This window comes from Orcinus orca, chromosome 6, assembly GCF_937001465.1.
Source record: "Orcinus orca chromosome 6, mOrcOrc1.1, whole genome shotgun sequence".
Lineage (NCBI taxonomy): Eukaryota > Metazoa > Chordata > Mammalia > Artiodactyla > Delphinidae > Orcinus > Orcinus orca.
In genome coordinates, this window is record NC_064564.1 from 43,520,723 (window position 1) to 43,541,669 (window position 20,947).

At 34.9% G+C, this 20,947-nt stretch overlaps 1 long non-coding RNA gene across 1 annotated transcript in view; it reads left to right on the top strand.

Annotated features, from left to right (window-relative positions):
- The first annotated feature begins 3,234 nt into the window (after positions 1-3,234).
- The window catches only part of LOC117203395 (uncharacterized), a 55,946-nt gene continuing 38,233 nt past the window's right edge, over positions 3,235-20,947 (top strand). The window contains exons 1-2 of the long non-coding RNA XR_004486130.2: positions 3,235-3,353; positions 4,595-4,674. This is a non-coding gene — a long non-coding RNA (uncharacterized LOC117203395). The remainder of the gene's footprint in view (positions 3,354-4,594; positions 4,675-20,947) is intronic.

The following is a 20,947-nucleotide window of genomic DNA, read 5'->3' on the forward strand; positions in this document are numbered from 1 at the left end:
CAAGTTTCCTGATGGGAGGGACTGGTGGTGGGTAGAGCTGTGTGTTGCTCTGGTGGGCAGAGCTCAGTAAAACTTTAATTTGCTTGTTTGTTGATGGGTGGGGCTGGTTTCCCTCCCTGCTGGTTTTTTGGCCTGAGGTGACCCAACACTGGAGCCTACCCAGGCTCTTTGGTGGGGCTAATGTGTACTCTGGGAGGGTTCATGCCAAGGAGTACTTTGCAGAACTTCTGCTGCCAGTGTCCTTGTCCTCACAGTGAGACACAGCCACCCCCTGCCTCTGCAGGATACCCTTCAATACTAGCAAGTATGTCTGGTTCAGTCTCCCCAGGAGCCAGTGCTCCTTCCCCTGGGTCCCAATGCACACACTACTTTGTGTGTTGCCTCCAAGAGTGGAGCTTCTGTTTCCCCCAGTCCTGTCAGAGTCCTGCAATCAAATCCTGCTAGCCTTCAAAGTCTGATTCTGTAGGAATTCCTCTTCCCGTTGCCTGACCCCAGTTTGGGAAGCCTGACGTGGGGCTCAGAACCTTTACTCCAGTGGGGTGGACTTCTGTGGTATAAGTGTTCTCCAGTTTATGAGTCACCCACCCAGCAGTTATGGGATTTGATTTTATTGTGATTGCACCCCTCCTACCATCTCATTGTGGCTTCTCCTTTGTCTTTGGATGTGGGGTATCTTTTTTGGTGAGTTCCAGTGTCTTCCTGTCGATGACTGTTCAGCAGCTAATTGTCCAGACAGTTATTTTTAATTGAAATTTATTTTTGCTGTGTGCTTGAAAATTGAGAATAACAGTTTTTTGTTTGTTTGTTTGTTTTTACCATGCCACACAGCTTGTGGGATTTCAGTTCCCAACCAGGGATTGGACCTGGGCCGTCAGCAGGGAATTCCCAAGAATAACAAAATGTACCTATAGCTTTTCATTGTAAGTGAAAAGGAAGTAAAGCCTTAATAAAATTATCATATGTTAGGATTTTTTAAAGCAAGCTCTCATCTTGTCAATCGGATTTCCAAACTGTTTTATGTATTAGCAATTTCTTTTTAAAGTTTTATTTCCAGGAACTAGCACTACATAGGTAAATAGGACGCAGTCTCTTTCCTTATGTAATTACGCTCTAATATGGGAGTCAACATTTTACAATGAATTAGTTCATTGAGAAAAATTCTGTACTATCTATGCATATTAGAAACAGTGAGGAGACTAAGATGGCATTATCGGCTTTCTTGATAAAACAATTCTTCCCGGAGAAGATACTTGAGCTGGAATCTGAAGAATGAGGAGGGCTTGCCAGTTTGTAAAAGTGGAGGTTATTTGGGGCTGACACCAGCATCTACATAGGCTTGTTAGTTTGAAAAAACATGGGTAGGGGAACTGTAAATGTATCTATATGGCTGGAGCTTAAGGAGCGAAGAGGAGGGCCAGTGAGTAGGTATATTATATTATAATATTATAATAGTTAAACATATTATAATAGTATAACTATTATAATAGTTAAACAACCTAAAAATAAAATACAATTATCTGCCTTACTGAATTCCTATCAGATTAACAATATGCGTTGGAGCTTTGTTTTACCATAAGAGCATGTGACTTGCTTGGTCTGCTTGATTTGATCCTGGTGATCAATATTAATATACACTCTGTCAAGCAAGTCAAATTTGTCATCACACACTAGCTTCATCTATTGATTTGCTTTTTACCAATTGATCTAGCTCCACAGAATGTTTCAGAAAGGGCAACAAAAGTAGATCCTATTTCATATTCAACAGAGATGCCTAGAAATGCTATTATTTTGCATTGGGCAAAACATAGTTCTTTTCTCCTTCCTGTGTTTAGAATTAACAGATTTCTCAGCCCTTCAAATGCCTTCTTTACTAATTGGTGAAATTGATTATTCAGACAGATGGCATATTTAAGGAAAGTAGTTACTTTTATATCCCTTGGGAAAGAGCCATCTGCTCTGATTGGCGGTGGGGGGAAGCAGATGTTATAACTTCCCTATAACCTGTGGAGTCTTTGTAACCCATTATTTCAACTATGATATAGTACTACCTGTAGAATAACAGCAGTTTACATAATTCTTTCCATTAACACATGTAAAATATCTAGATACAGCCAAAGCCAAATATATTGGATTGAGACCAGAGTTCTTTACCTCATCTCTCCTGTTCCTTCTCCATCTTCACATTTTGATTCAAAGTTTGATTCATTCTAGTTGACTCAAAACTAGAGTAGATAAGAAAAAAGCCCAGGTAAAATGGGCAAAGGACTTAAGTGGACAGATATTTCTCCAAAGAAGATCAACAAATGGCCCATAACCACATGAAAAGATACTCAACATCACTAATAATTAGGAAAATGCAAATCAAAACCACAATGAGATACTACCTCAAACCCATAAGAATGGCTAGTATTAAAGCAAACAAACAAAATAACAGTCATTGGCTATTTTCAAGAAACAAACAGAAATAGCAAGTGCTATGTATTGGCAAAATTATATATCCAAAAAAATAAAATCAGGGATTCATATCTGTACACACATGTTCGTAGCAGCATTATTCACAATAGCTAAAAGGTGGAAGCAACTCAAGTATCCACATATGGATGGATGGATAAACAAAATGTGGTATGCATTCAATGAAAAATGAGTCAGCCTTAAAAAGGAAGGAAATTCTGACACATGCTACAACATGAACAAACTTTGAAAACATGATGCTAAGTGATTAAGCCAATCACAGAAGGACAAGTGCTGTATCATTCTAGGTACCTAGAGTAGTGAAACTGATGGAAAGTAAAACGGTGGTTGCCAAGGGCTGGGACCAGCGGGTAATGAGGAGTTAATGTTTAATGGATAAAGAGTTTCAATTTGGGAAAATGATGAGTCCTGGAGATGGATGATGGTGACATTTGCACAACAATATGAAAGTATTTAGTGTCACAGAATTGTACACTTAAAATATTTTAAGTGGCAAATGTAATGTCATGTATATTTTAAAATGATAATAATAAAATAACACAGTGAAATTAGTTTGATTATTTCTATTTCAAAACTAATAGCATGTGTTCTAACTTGGAAGTTGTGCTTCACGTTTCCTTCCCACCTTGGGGAAATTTCATAAGAAAGCTCATAGCATCTGCTCTATTTTCTTAACCTCTTATCTCTCTACTAAGTTGATAAATATGTGATATTCTCCAATACAGTCAAAATATCTAATTCTCATTATACCCATAGACTAAATTTCCATCTTGGATCAAGGATAGCAACACGTTGTAAGAGCTGAACAAGGAAAGAAGACATGAGAGGAGGCTACAAAAGAAAGACACTACTGGGATCACAGTGAATCTGAGGTCACAAAAGTAAGTAAAACCCAGAGAACATAAAATTGGAGTTCAGAGTATAGTGGGAAGTCTATGTGAATACTCATGAGCCAGACATCTGCAGAACCTAAAGATCAAGAAAAATGGTCAAGCAAAGCAGTCATTGATCAAAATTCAAAGAACTAACAGAAAATTTGTACTATGCTAACCCTGGGAAATGAGGGATGCTGTGACGGGCTTTCCCACATAATTTAAAAGACCTCTTCTACTCTGTATTCTTACCACCTCCACCAGTGGCAACCTATACTAAAGAAAGCTGATAGAATGATAGTAAGAATCACTGACAAAGTTACTCTTTCCCTACAGCACCATGCCAATATTAATAATTAATAATGAGAACTAGAATTTGCATAGCGCTTGTCATGCTTCTTATACCTAGCTGTGGTGGTTATACATTTTCTGCACCAAGGTTGTAGTTCTATACTAGAAGCAAAACTCATGCCAATTCTCCTTGCTTTGTCTACCAGTGATGAATAAGTACTTCTGATAATGTCAAGAAAATTCAGTGATTTGAGTTTCATCTGTTCAAATATAAAGTAAGAGGTAAAAATAATAAACATTCATGAAAAGGGTAAATTTTTAACTATTTAATTTACAAAAACTACAAATCTTAATGCACATTTCTTTATAAAAGGAATAATCCAAGTTAAAAAATATTAAATGCAACATGCATGGCTTACGATATTAAAAAAATCAGAATCAACTTAAATGTTCCATTGGAGGGAGATATTTTAAATATATTGTAGAAACATGACAAAATTCATAAATAGTAATGTGGGAAAAAATGCAAGATAAAAATGATACACTAAAATCACAACCATGTTAAAACATATAACCATAAAACTTAAAATGATTACACATATCTTTCAGTCAATGAAAATGTATGTGATTTTTCTCTTCTTTTAAACTTCGTATAATAATGCTATGTTAATTTAATAAGAAATGTATGGCTTTAAGTAGACATGGGGTTAGTAGTTCTTATTTATACAATATTTACATTACTTTAGTAATCTGGGAAACCTGCAAGGTAAGTATTTTTATCTAAAATAAAAATGGAGGAGGATAAGCAGCAGTAGTAGTGGTAGTGGTAGTAGTAGTAGTAGTAGTAACTTATGGTTAAACTTGTCACACAGTTATCAAGCAGAAGATTCAAGATTTGAAAAGTGATTGGTCTGCTTCTGAAACTTATGGTCTTTTATCTATATCATGCTTTCTCCAAGCTCTACCCCATGCTGCTTCCGGGCCTTGGAGCTCCATGTTATTTTTCCAGCACACCACCTTCCATTTGTGATGAAGAATGGTAAGTAGACATACCCTTAAATGAAAGAGCCTTCAAACCTTCCAAGTTTCTCTCACCCACTCTCCCTATAGGCCTAATTTTCTTCCTCACATAAACATTTGTACTATATGTCCTGATAGAAGTAAACAGTAGCCCCCCAAATGTAGACTTTTTCTAACAGTGAAATTTTAAAAGTTAGATGGAAAAATGTGTTCCCTCAAAATCTGTATTCTCATGCTAAAACTTTTTTTTAACTTTTAATTTTGAAATGTTAGACTTACAGGTTGTGAATAGGTTCCTGTACATCTCTCATCAGCTTCTGACAAAATGATCAATACTACCAAGAAACAAGCATAGTTATAATACTATTAATTAAACTACAGATCACATTCAAATTTCACCAGTTTTTCCACCAATGTCCTCTTTCTGTTTCAGGATCCAATACAGGATCCTGCATTGTACTTTTTTCCCTTAGTCTGTCAAGCTGCAACAGTTCCTTAGTCTTTCCTTATTTTTTTTTAATAATCCTGACACTTCTGAATAGCATTACTGTTTAATTATTTTGTAGAATGTCCTTCAATTTACATTTGTCTAATATTTCCTCATGACTGGACTAAGGTTAAGCATGATGAGCATAACTACCACGGAAATGACAATGTGTCCTGAGTTCTCAATGCATGGTATCATTTTGCCTTTTTACTGGTGATGTTAACTTTGATCCCTTGGTTAAATAGTGCTTGTGGGTTACTATCTTTCCATTTGTAGTTAATAAATACCTTGGGGTAGATACTTTGAAACTATGATAATATCTTGTTTCTTCTCAAATTTTCACGTGCTACTCAGCAACCTAAGTTGGGTCCTGTCTACAACAGTTATGTCTGTGGTGTTTGACTAGTGCTGATATTCTACTGAAATGTAATTTGAATCTTTAGTAAGTGAAAGGCACATACATTGCACAAGTCACAATTTTTTTTTCCTTCCTCAGATCCTCAGTACTTATAGGAATGTATCTCTTAATATTGTTCTTTCCCTTCATCAGCATTGGATTCCATGAAAAATACTACTTACTTTCAGTCATTAGTGGTGTCTCACTTTTCTCAGCCACCTAATTTACTTTGGCACTAGAGTAGGATGAGTGAAAAAATAAGACTACACTGCACAATATGAGGATATGAGTCTATTTCCTGCAGAAATTCTGATAGGGGAAAACATTGGCAGTATTCCTTTCAATATGATAGATGTCAACAACCAAAAAATCCTCATTGATTTTATTAGATATCCTCTAGTTTGTGCTTTTAATGAAACAAATCTGATTACATATAAGAAAAAAATCTCTTCAGGTTCAGTTTGTTTTATTATTGTCTAGCCCTTCTTATCCTAAGTTGTTTTTCAAGGGAATCATAATAATAGACTGGGATATCATATTCCCACAATACCGAAGGAAAAGTTTCCCTCAAGGAAAAAATGTGGAAAATTAAGTGACTCAGAGATCTCCTATCCTCCCACTCCATTAAAACAAGGGGTTAGGGGAAGCAATTTATGGAGTGGGCATGGCTCTGCATCTACATTTATGTGTGTCCCAGGACAAGTCTTTCTTCCATTTCAGTTTCTCTAAAGCTAAAGACAGGCAATTAAGTGCTGTCTAAGATCTCACATTTCATGGAACTTTGAAAATATAATTTACTCAAACTGATACAGGCAAGGTGTAAATTAGACAGTTAAGCAAACAGCATTGGTTTTCCTGAATATATTTTTATGCATTTTATTTATGAATAACACTACTTGTTATTCCACTTGCCTCCTTGTTGCAGGTTAACTCTGACAAGTAGGAGGTAGGTTAAATTAATCCTTATAATGTGTATATGACTAGCTTTATTTCTATCATTTGCATATTACTTCAAATATGCACTATTTTATAAATGATATCAAGACATAAAAAGAAGCATGCTGGGCTTCCCTGGTGGCGCAGTGGTTGAGAGTCCGCCTGCCGATGCAGGGGACACGGGTTCGTGCCCCGGTCTGGGAAGATCCCACATGCCGCGGAGCGGCTGGGCCCGTGAGCCACGGCTGCTGAGCCTGCGCGTCCGGAGCCTGTGCTCCGCAACGGGAGAGGCCACAACAGTGAGAGGCCCGCGTACTACAAAAAAAAAAAAAAAAAAAAAAAAAAAAAGAAGCATGCTCATTATTTTCTCCAACATATATAGAGTATTCATAACAAATGTTTTTTTTTCAATTACATTTGCTTTTTAATTTACCTATACCAGAACAATCTTAGGAAAAATTGTACAGTAAGTAAATTAAGTCTTTGCATTCTCTTATTTTCCTTCTTTACTAAGTTCCACATATAAAACTGTGAATTAATTGAAGACAGGATCTTTGTCTTAGCCATATCTATATTTTCATTGCTTGTATAAGACTGTCACAAGCAGTTTATTATTATATAGGTATTCAGAATTATAGGTATTATAGGTATTCAGAATTATAGGTATTCAGAATATGTTTTGCTGAATTCAATGGAATTGATTGAAATGGAATGCAATACAAGATCATCTCTAGTTAGGGATGAGAGATGAGAATATGGAGACAGAGAATCTGAGGTCAAATCACAGCTCAATCACTCAAAAACTATGACACATAGACATTTATCCGCCCTCAGTTTCTTGACTAAAAGAAAAGTTAAAAAAAAATTCTTACAGAGTTGCTGTGTGGATTAAATCATGGCATCCTGAACTTCCACTCCTGTGACAGAATATGTCTCCCTAATATGAAGAGGCACCACTAGTGAGCCAGAAAATTAAAGAATTTCTGAAATATAGAAGGCAAATGAGATTAGATCAAAAGCAAAGCAAAAGCATCATAGCTCCAATACGTACAACACAAGCTGGAGAAAATGTCAGCAAGAGGGAAAGAAATTTTCAGACATGCCAAGTTCTAGGTAAAATATATCCTATTCTTAAAAGCTGTGCCTACCTTACTGTCCTATGAACATTTTCTTTCTAAAGCAAGCCTAAGTTCTACCCAAAGGAAGGGCCCATGTGCAGGTATTAGGATCAGAAGAAGAAGTGGGCATAGCTGGACTTTTTAAATAATCAAAAAGAGAAAAAATAGTTCTATACATAAAAGAAATTTACCTTCTTATTCTGGAAATTGGTGGGTGCCTAGTTTGTCTGATACATAACATGCTAGAGCAAAACCTATTTATTGGCATATACTACAAACCTAGCAGACCATTTTAATAGAATCTGCTGTTTATGCACATCTAGGGGAGGGAACTATTGGGAAAAGAGGCCTGCATATATGCAGAGAAAACACATCTATTGATCAGCCTGATTTTCCACTCAAAAATGTGGCAAACAATCCTAATCACCTGGCAATTTAGGCAAAACAAAAATCAGAAAAACCCACCTATTTGAAAAAAGAGCAAGATGTGCAAGCAGAAAACCCAACTCAGAGGACATAAAATAAGAATTTAAAAACCTCTAGTCAGTGTACTCAGAAAGGTATGAATAGTCATTGTCTCTATAAAATAAGGAGTAAAGAAGCACAACAAAAATGAACTGGGAATTTAAAATAAAATTACAAAATAAAGCTTAAATAGAATGCATAAATAATAGGATGAATGCAGCTATCACACGTTTTGTTGGGAGAAAAAATTCCTAGAATCCAAGACAAGAAGAAAACAACGGAAAATATAAAAACATTGAGAGACATGGAGCATTAATACACCTAATTAATAGAAGAGTATGTTTCTTATCTAAAACATCTTAGCAATTTTATATTTTCAAAATGAAACAGTATGCTTTGTTATAGACAGAAGGAATGATAAATAATATGCACCTATATATTTCAGAACTCCATTTATGATGATATTCCTTTCAGGAAGATGAAATTGGTTACCTACAAATGAATGCAAGTCATTGGCCATAACTTCTAATCAATAACATATGAAGATAGAAAATAATGTTAAATTTTCTTTAAAATTCTGAGAAAATTAATTTGTTCTAAAAATTTTCTAGCCAAAATAGCAATCAAAAATGTGTGTGTGTGTGTGTGTGTGTGTGTGTGTACACATGTGTGTTCAGTGAAGTGAATCCATACCTATTTTCTTTATTTGAAAAAATTACCAAAGATCCTATGGTGAAAGACCAGAAAAGAAAAACAAAAAAAGGTTGACCTGAAATATCACAGACAAAAATTATAGTTAAGTATGGCCCTTAAGACATCAATAAATCATGAAAGGAATTACAGGAAATTTCACTTCACCTTAAAGATTAGAAAATTTTTCTCCAAACAGCGTATGTTTACTTATTTTTCTACAAATGCAAACACAATGCTTATTCTGCATTTCTATTTACATGATGCATTAAAACTATCTTATACACTGAATATCTGTGTGAAACATTTCCAGCAATCTGGATTATGCATAAATTCTATAACTGTTCCAAATTTACTTGTTAATTCTGTCTGTTTACTTCAGAACAATTAATTTTGCAACAGTGAAACCCCACTCTCTATAAGCATTCCCCCCAATATCTCCCCCCACAAAAAAACCCCAAATGTGACACTGTTCTTTCTGGAGAACAGGTCTGTCAGCATTTTTACAATATAAGCGTTTCAAATACATCAGATGAGATCAAAGAAGCAACTTCTTTTCAATTTAGTGAAAAGAAAAATATTCTAAAAGGAGAAAAGCTTTATAATTACAGTCAGTGAAGTACCTGTATTATGAAAAGGACAGGATAAACCCATTCAGGCTCCATATACAAAGAGAAATATAAAATAATGAAAGTGAATATAAATTCTTTGTACAAAGAAGCACCCCAAATTTCATGGGAATAATTTAGATCAAAAGTGAGAAGGAATATATGTAACATATACATAAGGTTTGAATTTAGGATTATAGACAAACATTAATTTATATTTTCATACATCTGTATTTTTTTCTGTTCCAACTATTATAGAGATGTTTCAAAGGAGACACCATATTGACTCCTAAAACACCATATTGACTCACTACATTTTCAATTGCCATACTTAAGACTTTAATCTCTCTCACTGGTGTCCCAAATACTACAGTGGATGATAGTTTAAAATGTTGTATTATATTTCTATTGTTGCTATAAAATTATACAAAATTCATGGTTTAAAACAATGAAAATGTACTATCTTATAGTTCTGTAGGTGCGAAGTCCAACATGGGTCTCAATGGGCTCAAATCAACGTGTGAGGAAGGCTGTGTTTCTTCCTGGAGGCTCTAGCAGAGAATCCATTTTCTTCCCTTTCCCAGCTTCCAATGAACATATACATTCCCTGGCTCTGTACCCACTTCCTCGGTCTTGCATCTCTCTGACCATTCTTTTGAAGTCAAATCTTCCTCTGACCCTGACTTCAGCCAGAGAAGGTTCTTTTAAGGACTGATATGATTAGGTTGAACCCCTCTAGATAATCCTGGATAATGTCCCATCTCAAAATCCTTAACCTTAATCACATCTGCAAAATTCATTTTCCCATGTAAAGACAACATGATTACATGTTCCAGTGATAAGGATGTGGACACATTTAGGGGCCCATTATTCTGCTTACCATAGTCTGTCCCCCAAAGATTCTTATTCTTTCCATATACAAAATATACTCAATCTATCACAACATTATAAAAAGTCTCAACCCATTACATCAACTCAAGTTCAAAATCTCATCTAAATCTAATTAGCCAAAAGTCTAAAATCTCATCATCTAAATCATCTAAATTAGATATGGGTAATATTCTGGTAATAATCCCTACTGGGGCATCCTGTTCATCTATGAAGTCATGGATCTTAAGAAGCAGTTATCTATTCCTAAAATAATATGGTGAGACAAGGCATAGGATAACAGTTATAGAAATTCTGGTTCAAGATAGTCAAAAATAGAAGGAAAAAGAGTTACTGGACCCAAGCAATTTCAAAATTGAGCTAGGAAAACTCCATTAGATTTTTTTTTATAATAACTTTTTGTTAAAACATCTTTATTGGAGTATAATTGCTTTAAATGGTGTTAGTTTCTGCTTTATAACAAAGTGAATCAGCTATACATATACATATATCCCCATATCTCCTCCCTCTTGCGTCTCCCTCTCACCCTCCCTATCCCACCCCTCTAGGTGGTCACAAAGCACCGAGCTGATCTCCCTGTGCTATGCGGCTGCTTCCCACTAGCTATCTATTTTACGTTTGGTAGTGTATATATGTCCATGCCACTCTCTCACTTCGTCCCAGCTTACCCTTCCCCCTCCCCATGTCCTCAAGTCCATTCTCTACATCTGCATCTTTATTTCTGTCCTGCCCCAAAGAGTCATGTGCCACAATGTTAATTGCAGCACTATTTACAATTGCCAGGACATGTAAGCAACCCAAGTGTCCATTGACAGATGAATGGATAAAGATGTGGCACATATATACAATGGAATATTACTCAGCCATAAAAAGAAACAAAACTGAGTTATTTGTAGTGAGGTGGATGGACCTAGAGTCAGAGTGAAGTAAATCAGAAAGAGAAAAACAAATACCATATGCTAACACATATATATGGAATCCATTAGATTTTATGTGCTGGGATTAATCCTATGTGGCTCAAGTTATTTGGGCTGTTGGCTCTGCCCTCCTAGGTATCCTCCATTTTTCATAAATGATAGTACATGTTTTGTAGCTCGGTAGTTTTATCAACCTATTTCCTGCCTGTAGAAATTTATGGTTCTACCAGCCTTCTTTAATTTTGTACTCCATCCCTTTCATTCCCAGCAAGCATTGTTTCTGCTGGCTAGTTCTGGAGACTCTTGCGGCTCTCCTGTATATGTCATGGGATTCACCCCATTAGACAAGAAATTCTTCCACAGATCTTTCCTAGATAACCCAATCTCTATCTTTGCTTTTTTTGTTTTTTGGGGGATGACTGAAGAATTATGCCCTAAAACTTCCTAAATGTTTTCTAGTTATATTAAAGTGATCTGTGAGATGAACTTTAATCTCCTCAAAGAGCCATTTGTGTGAATGAACATTATAACCTTTTGATTTTTCTGAGGTATTAACAAAAGATGGCAGCACCTCATGCTTGGCTTTTTCCTCTAGGTCATGATTTTCAGGCAGCAAATCTCTTTAGTACTTTTTATTCTACAATCTGAATAGGCTTAGAATTTCCAAAATCATCCAATACTGACATGCTTTTTTGTACGTTTTTTTGTTTGTTTTTCTTTTTTGTTATTTTAATTGTTCTTCCTCAGTTAATCTCCTTCCACTAATATTTTACTATAAGCAGCAAGAAGAAACCAGGCTGCATCTTCAACACTCTGCTTAGAAATATCCTCAGTTAAATGTACAGTTTCATTATTTACCAGTTCTGCTCTCCACATAACTGAAGGACACAGTTCTGCTAAGCATTCTGCAACTATGCAGCAAAGATGTTCTTTCCTCTAGTTTCCAGTAACATGTTCCTCATTTCCTTCTCAGCCTTCAGCAGCTGTTCCATTAACATCCATATTTTTCTTAACAGTCTGTTCACAATGATTTTGGATCCTGTAAGATGATTTATGTTTTCTCAGTTCTGCTTCTCACTTCTTTCTGAGTCCTCATTAAGAATAGTTCCCATCAATATTTCTACTAACAGTTTCTTCAGAGAAATCTAGCCTTTTTCCATCATTCTCTACAAAATTCTTCCAGTCTCTCCCTATTGTGCAATTCCAAATACATTTTCACATTTTTAGATATTTGTTATAGCAGCACCTCACCCCTGGTACCAAATATATATTAGTTTATTACTGCTGCTGTAATAAATCATCCAAAAAAGGTAGTTTAAACAATGCAAATTTATGATCTTATAGATTTGTAGGTTAGAATTGCAACAGAAGCCTTATTGGGCTAGAATCGATGTGCCAGCAGAGCTGTATTTTTTTGTGGCATCTCTAGGGAAGAATGTTTCCTTGGCTTTCCCAGCTTTTAATGGCTAACCAAATTCCTTGACTCTTGCCCCCGATCCTTTATCTTATATCCAGCAATGTTGCATCCCTCTAATCATTCTCACAACTCCTTTTCTGACCACAGTTAGGAAAAGCTTTCTGTATTTACAGATCTCTATGACTAGACTGGGATCCCTGGATATCCAGTACCATCTCCCCATTTCAAGGTCCTTAACATTAATCACATTGGCAAAGTCCCTTTTGCCATATAAGGTAACATGCTCATAGGTTCTGGAGATGAGGATGTGGACAATTTTGGCAGCCATTTTTTCTTCCTACTTGGCTTCATCTGAACAGACTTGACCACTATCCAGGGCTTCTCCTTTTCCTTCTTTGAGTACTTGCTGTCCCACATCTACATGTTTTTCATCTTTTGAGTGAGTGTGACCATTTGTCTAATCATTTTAACCAATTAACCTTGCTTGCTTAATTCCGTGGATCCCTTGGTAGCTGACAGGGGATAGGGACTCAGATTATTGTAAACCTCCCTGAAGCTTGGGTTCCCCAGAAAACAGACTGTGAGGTGGGGCATACATTCTAGGAAGTTGGTCAGGGAGTGTTTTGGAGATCATCACTGTAGAAGAGGAAGGAGAGAAGCTGCAAGGTTGGGCAGAGGAAGAGATCAGGCTGCAAGGTGGTCTCAACAAAAGCCTCAGGTGACCAGATGTTAGAGAAGGAGTTTCTGAAACCAGATGGACCCCTTAGATTATTCTGTGTTACGGTGAGAGAACAAGTCCTTTCTGCTCTAGAAGCTACTAATCATCCAATGTGGGCTGCCCACAGAGAATTAAAGCAGTCTCTCCAACCCAGGGCAACTTCCAGAGAGGGCTGGCAGTTGAAAGCCATCAGACGGCAAGACTCACAACAGATGGGGAAATAAGCCCTTTAGTCTTGAATGAGAATCTGGAAAGTATATCACAGCACCCACTACTCCTCCAGATTTTGATTTCTTAACTTAGATCTGATCTTTGCTTCAGTATATGTGTTATCTGTTTCTCTGGTGATGGTGTTTGCCCAAGCGACAAATACTGCCATCACCCAAAATTTGCATTAAAACTGAACATTTGCTTGTTTGTTTATATGTGTCTCTTCCAGCTCTATTCAATTCCTCTTGTTAACAAATGCTGCTAAATCACTCCTTTCTCATTTGAGGCCTTAGTGTACTAGAATAAATTTGGTGGAGCTAAAGAATGTAATTTTCCTTGTACAGGGCTGGTTGTTTTCTACAGTAATTCAACTTCCAATTTAGTCCATAGACTGGGATGGTGTTAGGTAAAAGGGGGGCCTATACCATACATTCCTAAAGTTATCTGCGGATGAAAACTAGAATTGAGAATTCTTTCTCCCTCTCACTATCCTGTGCAAAACTTACCAGTTTTGTGACTTGTGGCCAAAAACCTTAACTACATTGAGCCTCGATTTCCTTATTTGCAAAATGTAAATTATCCACTTTACAGGGTTGCCTATGTGCTGAAAAACAGTGGTATAAAATCTTTAGCACGGTGGGTGGCACAAAATTATTGTTCAGAATGCATTACTTTTCTTTTTCTCTTAGGTCACTTTTAAATCTTTAATAAAATAGTCCTTCATCTCTCTTTCCTTTATCTCTATCCTTTCATAGGCCACCATTCTCATTATGTACTTATTACATTGTATATCTATTATCATAAGCCTAGCAATGTAATATTTATATAAATTTAATTCATGAAATGCTGCTGTTTTAAGAAGTAAATAATTTTAGGAAAAATAAAATACATAATATGCTTTACTCACACCTTTATAAGTCTAAATGTTCTTTCATTTTTATATAAATAAAATTTTTTATTTATATAAATAAATTTTTATTTATATAAATAAATTTTGTATATAACCTAATTAGAATGTAAATTTAAGTTGGGAACAAAGAATCAATTATTTCGGGTACATTTGTTTGTAAAATAGACATATGAATATAAATTATTATATTCATATTTCAAAATATACCTGTTCTAAAACTACAAATATAATAATTAAATTTGCTTTATGATAAGTATGTCTCTTGGGCTTTTTGAAAAAAATATATAAACCTCAGATGAAAGGCAAAACACTTTTCCCCAGAAAACGTGCATAAACAGAGAGTTTTGAAGACCATTTTAGTGAAATAAGTGAGGTAGAACCATAAATTCTCACACAGTGGCTATCAAAACTTTAAATATCTATGTATAGTATAAGTATAGTTTAACAACTCTGTGTACATGCACACACTTATGTACACAAAGGAAATAAAATGTTCATGAGACAACACCTATACTATATATATATACTATAGGCTGTGCACTCTGAATTTTGCTGTTTTGTTCTATCGTATTCTATTTTATTTAAAAAATTGTTGCCTAACCTCCTAACTTGATCTCATGACCCACTACTCCATCATAACCCATAATGGGTCAGTTCACAGTTTGAAAAACACTGCTGTAAGACTCCTAGGTTTCCATATTAAAAAGTAATGCTTGAGGGTCTAGATAAAAATACGGCTAGAAACTGCTATGACATACGGAATTAGGTCTATCTTAGTTGTGTTAAAGTTATAATTCCTAAAAAAAGCAAAAAATAAAAACAAACAACCAAAAAAACAGGGAAAGAGGAGAAACCATCACCGCAAAACAAAAGTCAGTCACACTGTCCATTTATGTATCTGTCTGCCTATCTATCTGTCTACCTATCTATCTGTCTATCTGGAGAGAATTATATTCATCAATTTCAAGAAAAATTATGAAGTCATTTAATAATATGGTGTATTAAAAATACCCAATAGATACATATTTCTCAAGTAGAGCTTTGTCTAATTTCAGTTCCTGAGCCATTCTATTTTTACCATATATTTAATTTTATGCCTTAAATTCATTATCTTCTCAAACTCAAAAAGAAATAAAGATATGTGTGAATTAAAACCAATTTATTTTTACCACTAGTTTATTTCTTAATTTTATGTGTTTCTAAACACAGCAATTTCATTCCCTTGTTTCAAAATAGAAGGAATCAAAAGCATGTAAGATGCAGAGTCAATCCTGTTTTCATTCATTCACCTTGCTACAAGGTATCAGGACATAAATGTTTGACAGAACTGCTGATTACATTTCTAGCTTATACCTGAAAATTGCACCAGATTATGCATCCTTGAAAGTGCCTTTGTATAATCTAATCCTGGGGCACTGCTAGTTTAAGACACAAATCACAAGCCATAAGATTCAAAACTAGGTTAATATCACTCTCTTTTCATGTTTCTTTCCTTCTGTTAAATTCAAGGTATAAGTAGCACACTAATGAGCAATTTTATCATTCCTGTGTTCTAGTACTATATTCTATTTTAAGCAGAAATGTACAATGTATATTTTCTAAATTAATATACATATTTTCTGAAAATAAGGGCCTGGTCAAATAAAAGCCTCAGAAACTTTGCATGCCAAACTCCTTTTGAATAATAACAGTGTTCAAAGATTATAAAAATTCCTTCAATCAATAAAACAAACTAATCTAGCATTTCCTAAAACATCTGGATGTAAAGTCTCCCTCTTTTTTGTAACAGCTCAATTAATATCATATACATATTACTTTAAACTAGAAATATAATTATCAGTGTTTGAAGCCTCTGATTTTTGCTAGGTTTAATATCCTCTCTAAGTATTGGTTTCCTAATAGTTACTTCATAGTGATGATTAAACAGGAGTGCCTCTGTAAAGTGTGTGGCAGGTAGCATTTTGTGACAAAGTGGATGGCCTATTTTTGTTATTGTTCTTTATCAGTGTATTTATTTATTATACAATTTTTAAAAGTTACATTCCATTTACAATTGTTACATAATATTGGTTATTTTCCCCATGTTTTTTAATATATCCTTGTAGTTTATTTTATATATAATAGTTTGTACCTCTTAATCTCCTACCCCTAAATTGCCCCTCCCCCTTCCCTCTCCTCACCAGTAACCACTAGTCTGTTCTCTATGTCTGTGAGTCTGCTTCTTTCGTTACATTCACTAGTTTGTTGTATTTTTTAGATTCCGCATACATAGTATTTACCTTTCTATGTTTGACTTATTTCACTTCACATAATACCCTCCCAGTGCATCCATGAAGCTGCAAATGGCAAAATTGCATTCCTTTTTGCGGCTGAATAGTATTCCATTATAAAAATATGTGTGTGTGTGTGTGTGTGTGTGTATATATATATATATATATATATATATATATATCTCACATCTCCTTTATCCATTCGTCTGTTGAGGGACGCTTAGGTTGCTTCCATATCTTGGCAATTGTAAATAATGCTTCTGTGAACATTGGAGTGCATGTATCTTTTCAAATTAGTGTTTCTATTTTTTTCAGATATATACCCAGGAGTGGAATTGCTGGGTAGTTCTTTTAGTTTTTTGAGAAACCTCCATACTGTTTTCCACAGTGGCTGCACCAATTTACTTTCCCACCAACAGTGTACAAGGGAGAAACCACATCTTCATTCTTCACATATTGATAATACTTTGGACTTGAAGTCAGGTGGCTTGATGTCATCATCTGCCTCCAATTACCAGGTGTACTAACTTAAGGCTGGGGATATATCATCACTAAGGTTAAGTTTCTTTACCTGAAGCTGTAGTTTTTAATAGTATCTATCTCAGAGAATTATTGTGAATATCTAATGATATGATATGTGAAAAGCACTTAGAAGTTTGCTAGCACAAAATACATGTTTAGTAAATGTTAGTTATCCTTATTATTTTCTTTCCCCTACCTCCTTGCTTCTCCTTTCATCCAAATAAGCTCCAATAGTGAAGTATGTAGATATGTACCTCAGAGAATGACAGGAAAATAACATTAAATCTTACCCACTTATTTTCACACTTCGCATCCAATTCTGTCAGCTCTCCTTTCACAATATATCCAGAATCTGAGGGCCGTGGTTCAAAAGGGTTATTGCAATGATCTTCTGACTGTTCTCCCTGCCTCCACCCTTGCCCCACCATAATGAATTTTCAAAGCCAACAGCTGGGAGGTCTTACACAACCCTTCCTTTGTGGCCTCTCTGACTCAGCTCTTACTTCACTCCCCACTGCCACTTCAGCTTATTATTCTTTGAATGTGACAAGACATGATTTTTGTCACAGGATTTACACTTGCCGTTACTTCTGCCTGGAAATTTCTTTACTCATGGTTCACAAACCCTTTGTTGTCAAGTCAGTGCTAAATATGATTTTATCAGAAAAGTCTTCCTCAAGAATATAATCAAAATACATCATCTTTCTCTCTTCCCATTACCTATCTTATTTTTCTTCTTTGAACTTATCACATCAGATAATTTCATTTTTGTCTCAGTAAAATGTAAGTTCCATGAAGAAAATAAGTAACTTTTTTTCCTCCCACTGATGCATTTTTAGAACCTGCAAAAGTATTTGACACACATTGGTGCTTAATAAATATTTACTGAATGGATTCCTTTGTTGAAGAATAAATGCTTAGATTTTGCCATTTTTTTATCCATTGAAGAAGTTAGTGTGATATTTCTTAATGCTTTTAACTACCTTGCAATAAGAGCACAGATGGGCAGAAAAACTTAGTACATGCATCACCAGGCACTGTTATAGGCACAGAAAATGTCACAAGATCTACTGAAGATAACACAGATGGAAAGGAAAAACAAAACAAATGTTCTTTTATTCAGAGAAGCCTATTTTTGCTTTATGAATGTGAACTCTTTTTGAATTTCTGACAATATAAACTATATTTTTTTTTTCCATTTTCTATTTTCTTGAACGTTGGTTTCTTTGGCCTTTCTGTTTTCTCTCTCTTCATTGTCCTCACATATCTAGTGATAATTCATTGTCTATTCATGTAAATAATAGTGATCATTAATAATTAGTAATAATAAATTATCAGTATTGGAAACTAATGGGTTTCCTTATAGAGATCACTCTTTCTCGAGAAGGAAATGCAATTGCGAGTGGCAAAGCCCTGTTCTGATAAGTGGATAAGATATTTTTACAGTCTGTGAGCTGTACACACCACTTGGAACAGACTAAAGTGACCCAAAATACCATCTTTTTTTTTTTTTATAACCCTATCCTACTTTCTAGGGGACTCCATACACAAATTCTTCATTTTGCTTTGAGGGCTGGTATTACTAGCTATACTAACCCTGTAAGCAAACCACAATAGAGCTGGTTTTGTATGAGGGGGAAGAGGATCAGCCAGTGAGTTACCATTTCAGACACCATACTGCAGACTCCAGCTAATGGCTTCTAGGAGCTGTCCAAGGCTACCTTGTTATATAAATATGCGTTTCTTCAGCAGCTCTTCTATGTCTGCTGGTTTCTCTGGCTATATTAGATGTGTTATTGATTTGAACAAAAGAGCTCTTTAATTTCCATAACTCTTTGATGCAACTGGTTGACTTTCCTGATTATTTGGGAGGCTATACATTTATTTAAATTTCATCTTTTCAGTATATCTTTTCAGTAAGAGTTTGGAACAAAAGCATTGCACCCCTTCCTTTCAATCAAATATGTGTTGGGTGTTTAGTAGTTTCTATGCATGTCCATGAATATAGGTGAAGGATTCATGGTTACTGGTACAGGTTGTTCCAGCGGAGGAGACAGAAGAGATAACAGATAATGTAGTAGACTAAACACTACAGAAGTGGTAACTGTGAGATAACATATTTAGCAAACAGAAGGAGTACTAAAACCAGCCTGGGGATTTGAGATTGTTTTTAGAAGAGATGATGCTTATGCTGAGTACTGAAGAATAGGATTTAAACAGGCAGAGAGGGCTAAGGGAAAAAAGCCCAGAATCAAAAGCTTTAAAAAGAATATTCTAGGTGGGGGAATTCTAATACGATACAACATAATACAATACAATGTAATAAAATAACCTGTAAAACATTTGCATCTTTAACACCTACTTGCTACAATTAGAATAAAATATTTCCTGGCAAAAGGAAATGGGAATTTACAAACTGGCCGCTAGACATTCTTACTTTCTTCCTCAATATTGTTTTTAATAATATGATATTTTTGTTTTCAATAAGGCAGATTGTTAGGCCAGAGTAATGCTATAATGTACCTAAAATATTTTAATGTCAATGTCCAAATAAACACAGATCCCCTGCTCTTTTGAAAGTCATTAGGCCTTACGATAATGAAAGATAGCAGCTGATTAATTTTTTGCAGTTATGTCTCTCATTTTATGACACTCCAGATGCTTCCTTTCCCTTCGTTTAAACACTACACACAGTGCAAAGCATAAACATATTTGTTTTCCAATGTGCAATTAAAACTGCCCAAACTCTAGAGACCATAAGCAATATTATTTGACCTTGTGTGGTCTGTAGTTACAATATTCAGTAACCAAATGACAATAAAACAAATAAGAGGTTAATGAAACTGCTTTGCTTCTTTAAATTTACAGTATAGTGCTAATTAAATATGTTTGTTTCTACTTCTTTCTTTCTCATTCTGTCTCCATTTTGCCCTATATTTACATTGTCCTTCAAAGCTTCATCCAAAATTCTTTCAATTATTTTGCATTACTAACTTCATTATATGTATATGTATGTGTTTGTTTTCTTCAAGTCTACTGCTTGTTTTTTTATTCTTTTTACAGTTCCTTTCAAAGAACAGATGCTTTTAATTTTAATAAAGTCCAGTTTATTAATTTGTTCTTTTATGGGCTTTGTTTTTGGTATCATATCTTAAAATGAGTTTGTATAGCCCAAGGTCACAAAGGTTTTCCCTTATGCATTTTAATGGAAATTTTATAGTTTAAGGTTTTACATTGATCCATGATTCATTTTGAGTTAATTTTTGTACATGGTATGAAATAAGAATCTAAGGGGTTTATTTTGTTTGTTTTACGTATGGCTGTTAAGTGTTGCAGCTACTGAAGTACTCTTTTCCCTTTTTTGTAAAACATCCGTTGCCTATATATGTGCAAGAATAATTCTGGAATCTTTATTCTGTTTTGTTCCACTGATCTATTTAATGGTCTATATGCCAATTCTGCACTGCCTTGATTATTGTGCAATTATAATAGGTATTGAAATCAGGTAGCCTTAGTCCTCCAACTTTGTTCATCTTTTACAAAATGTTTTGGCTATTCTAGGTTCTTTGCATTTCCTTGCTAATTTAAATGTAAGCATATGATTAATTTTTAAAATTAATTAATGAGTAAAGATTAACTATACATAATGTTCATCTAATACCCCAGGTAAATGCTAAGTAGAAAATAAAATGTAAAGATAAGGGCTCACCTACTTTACACTTTTTTTGAGTCACTTAAA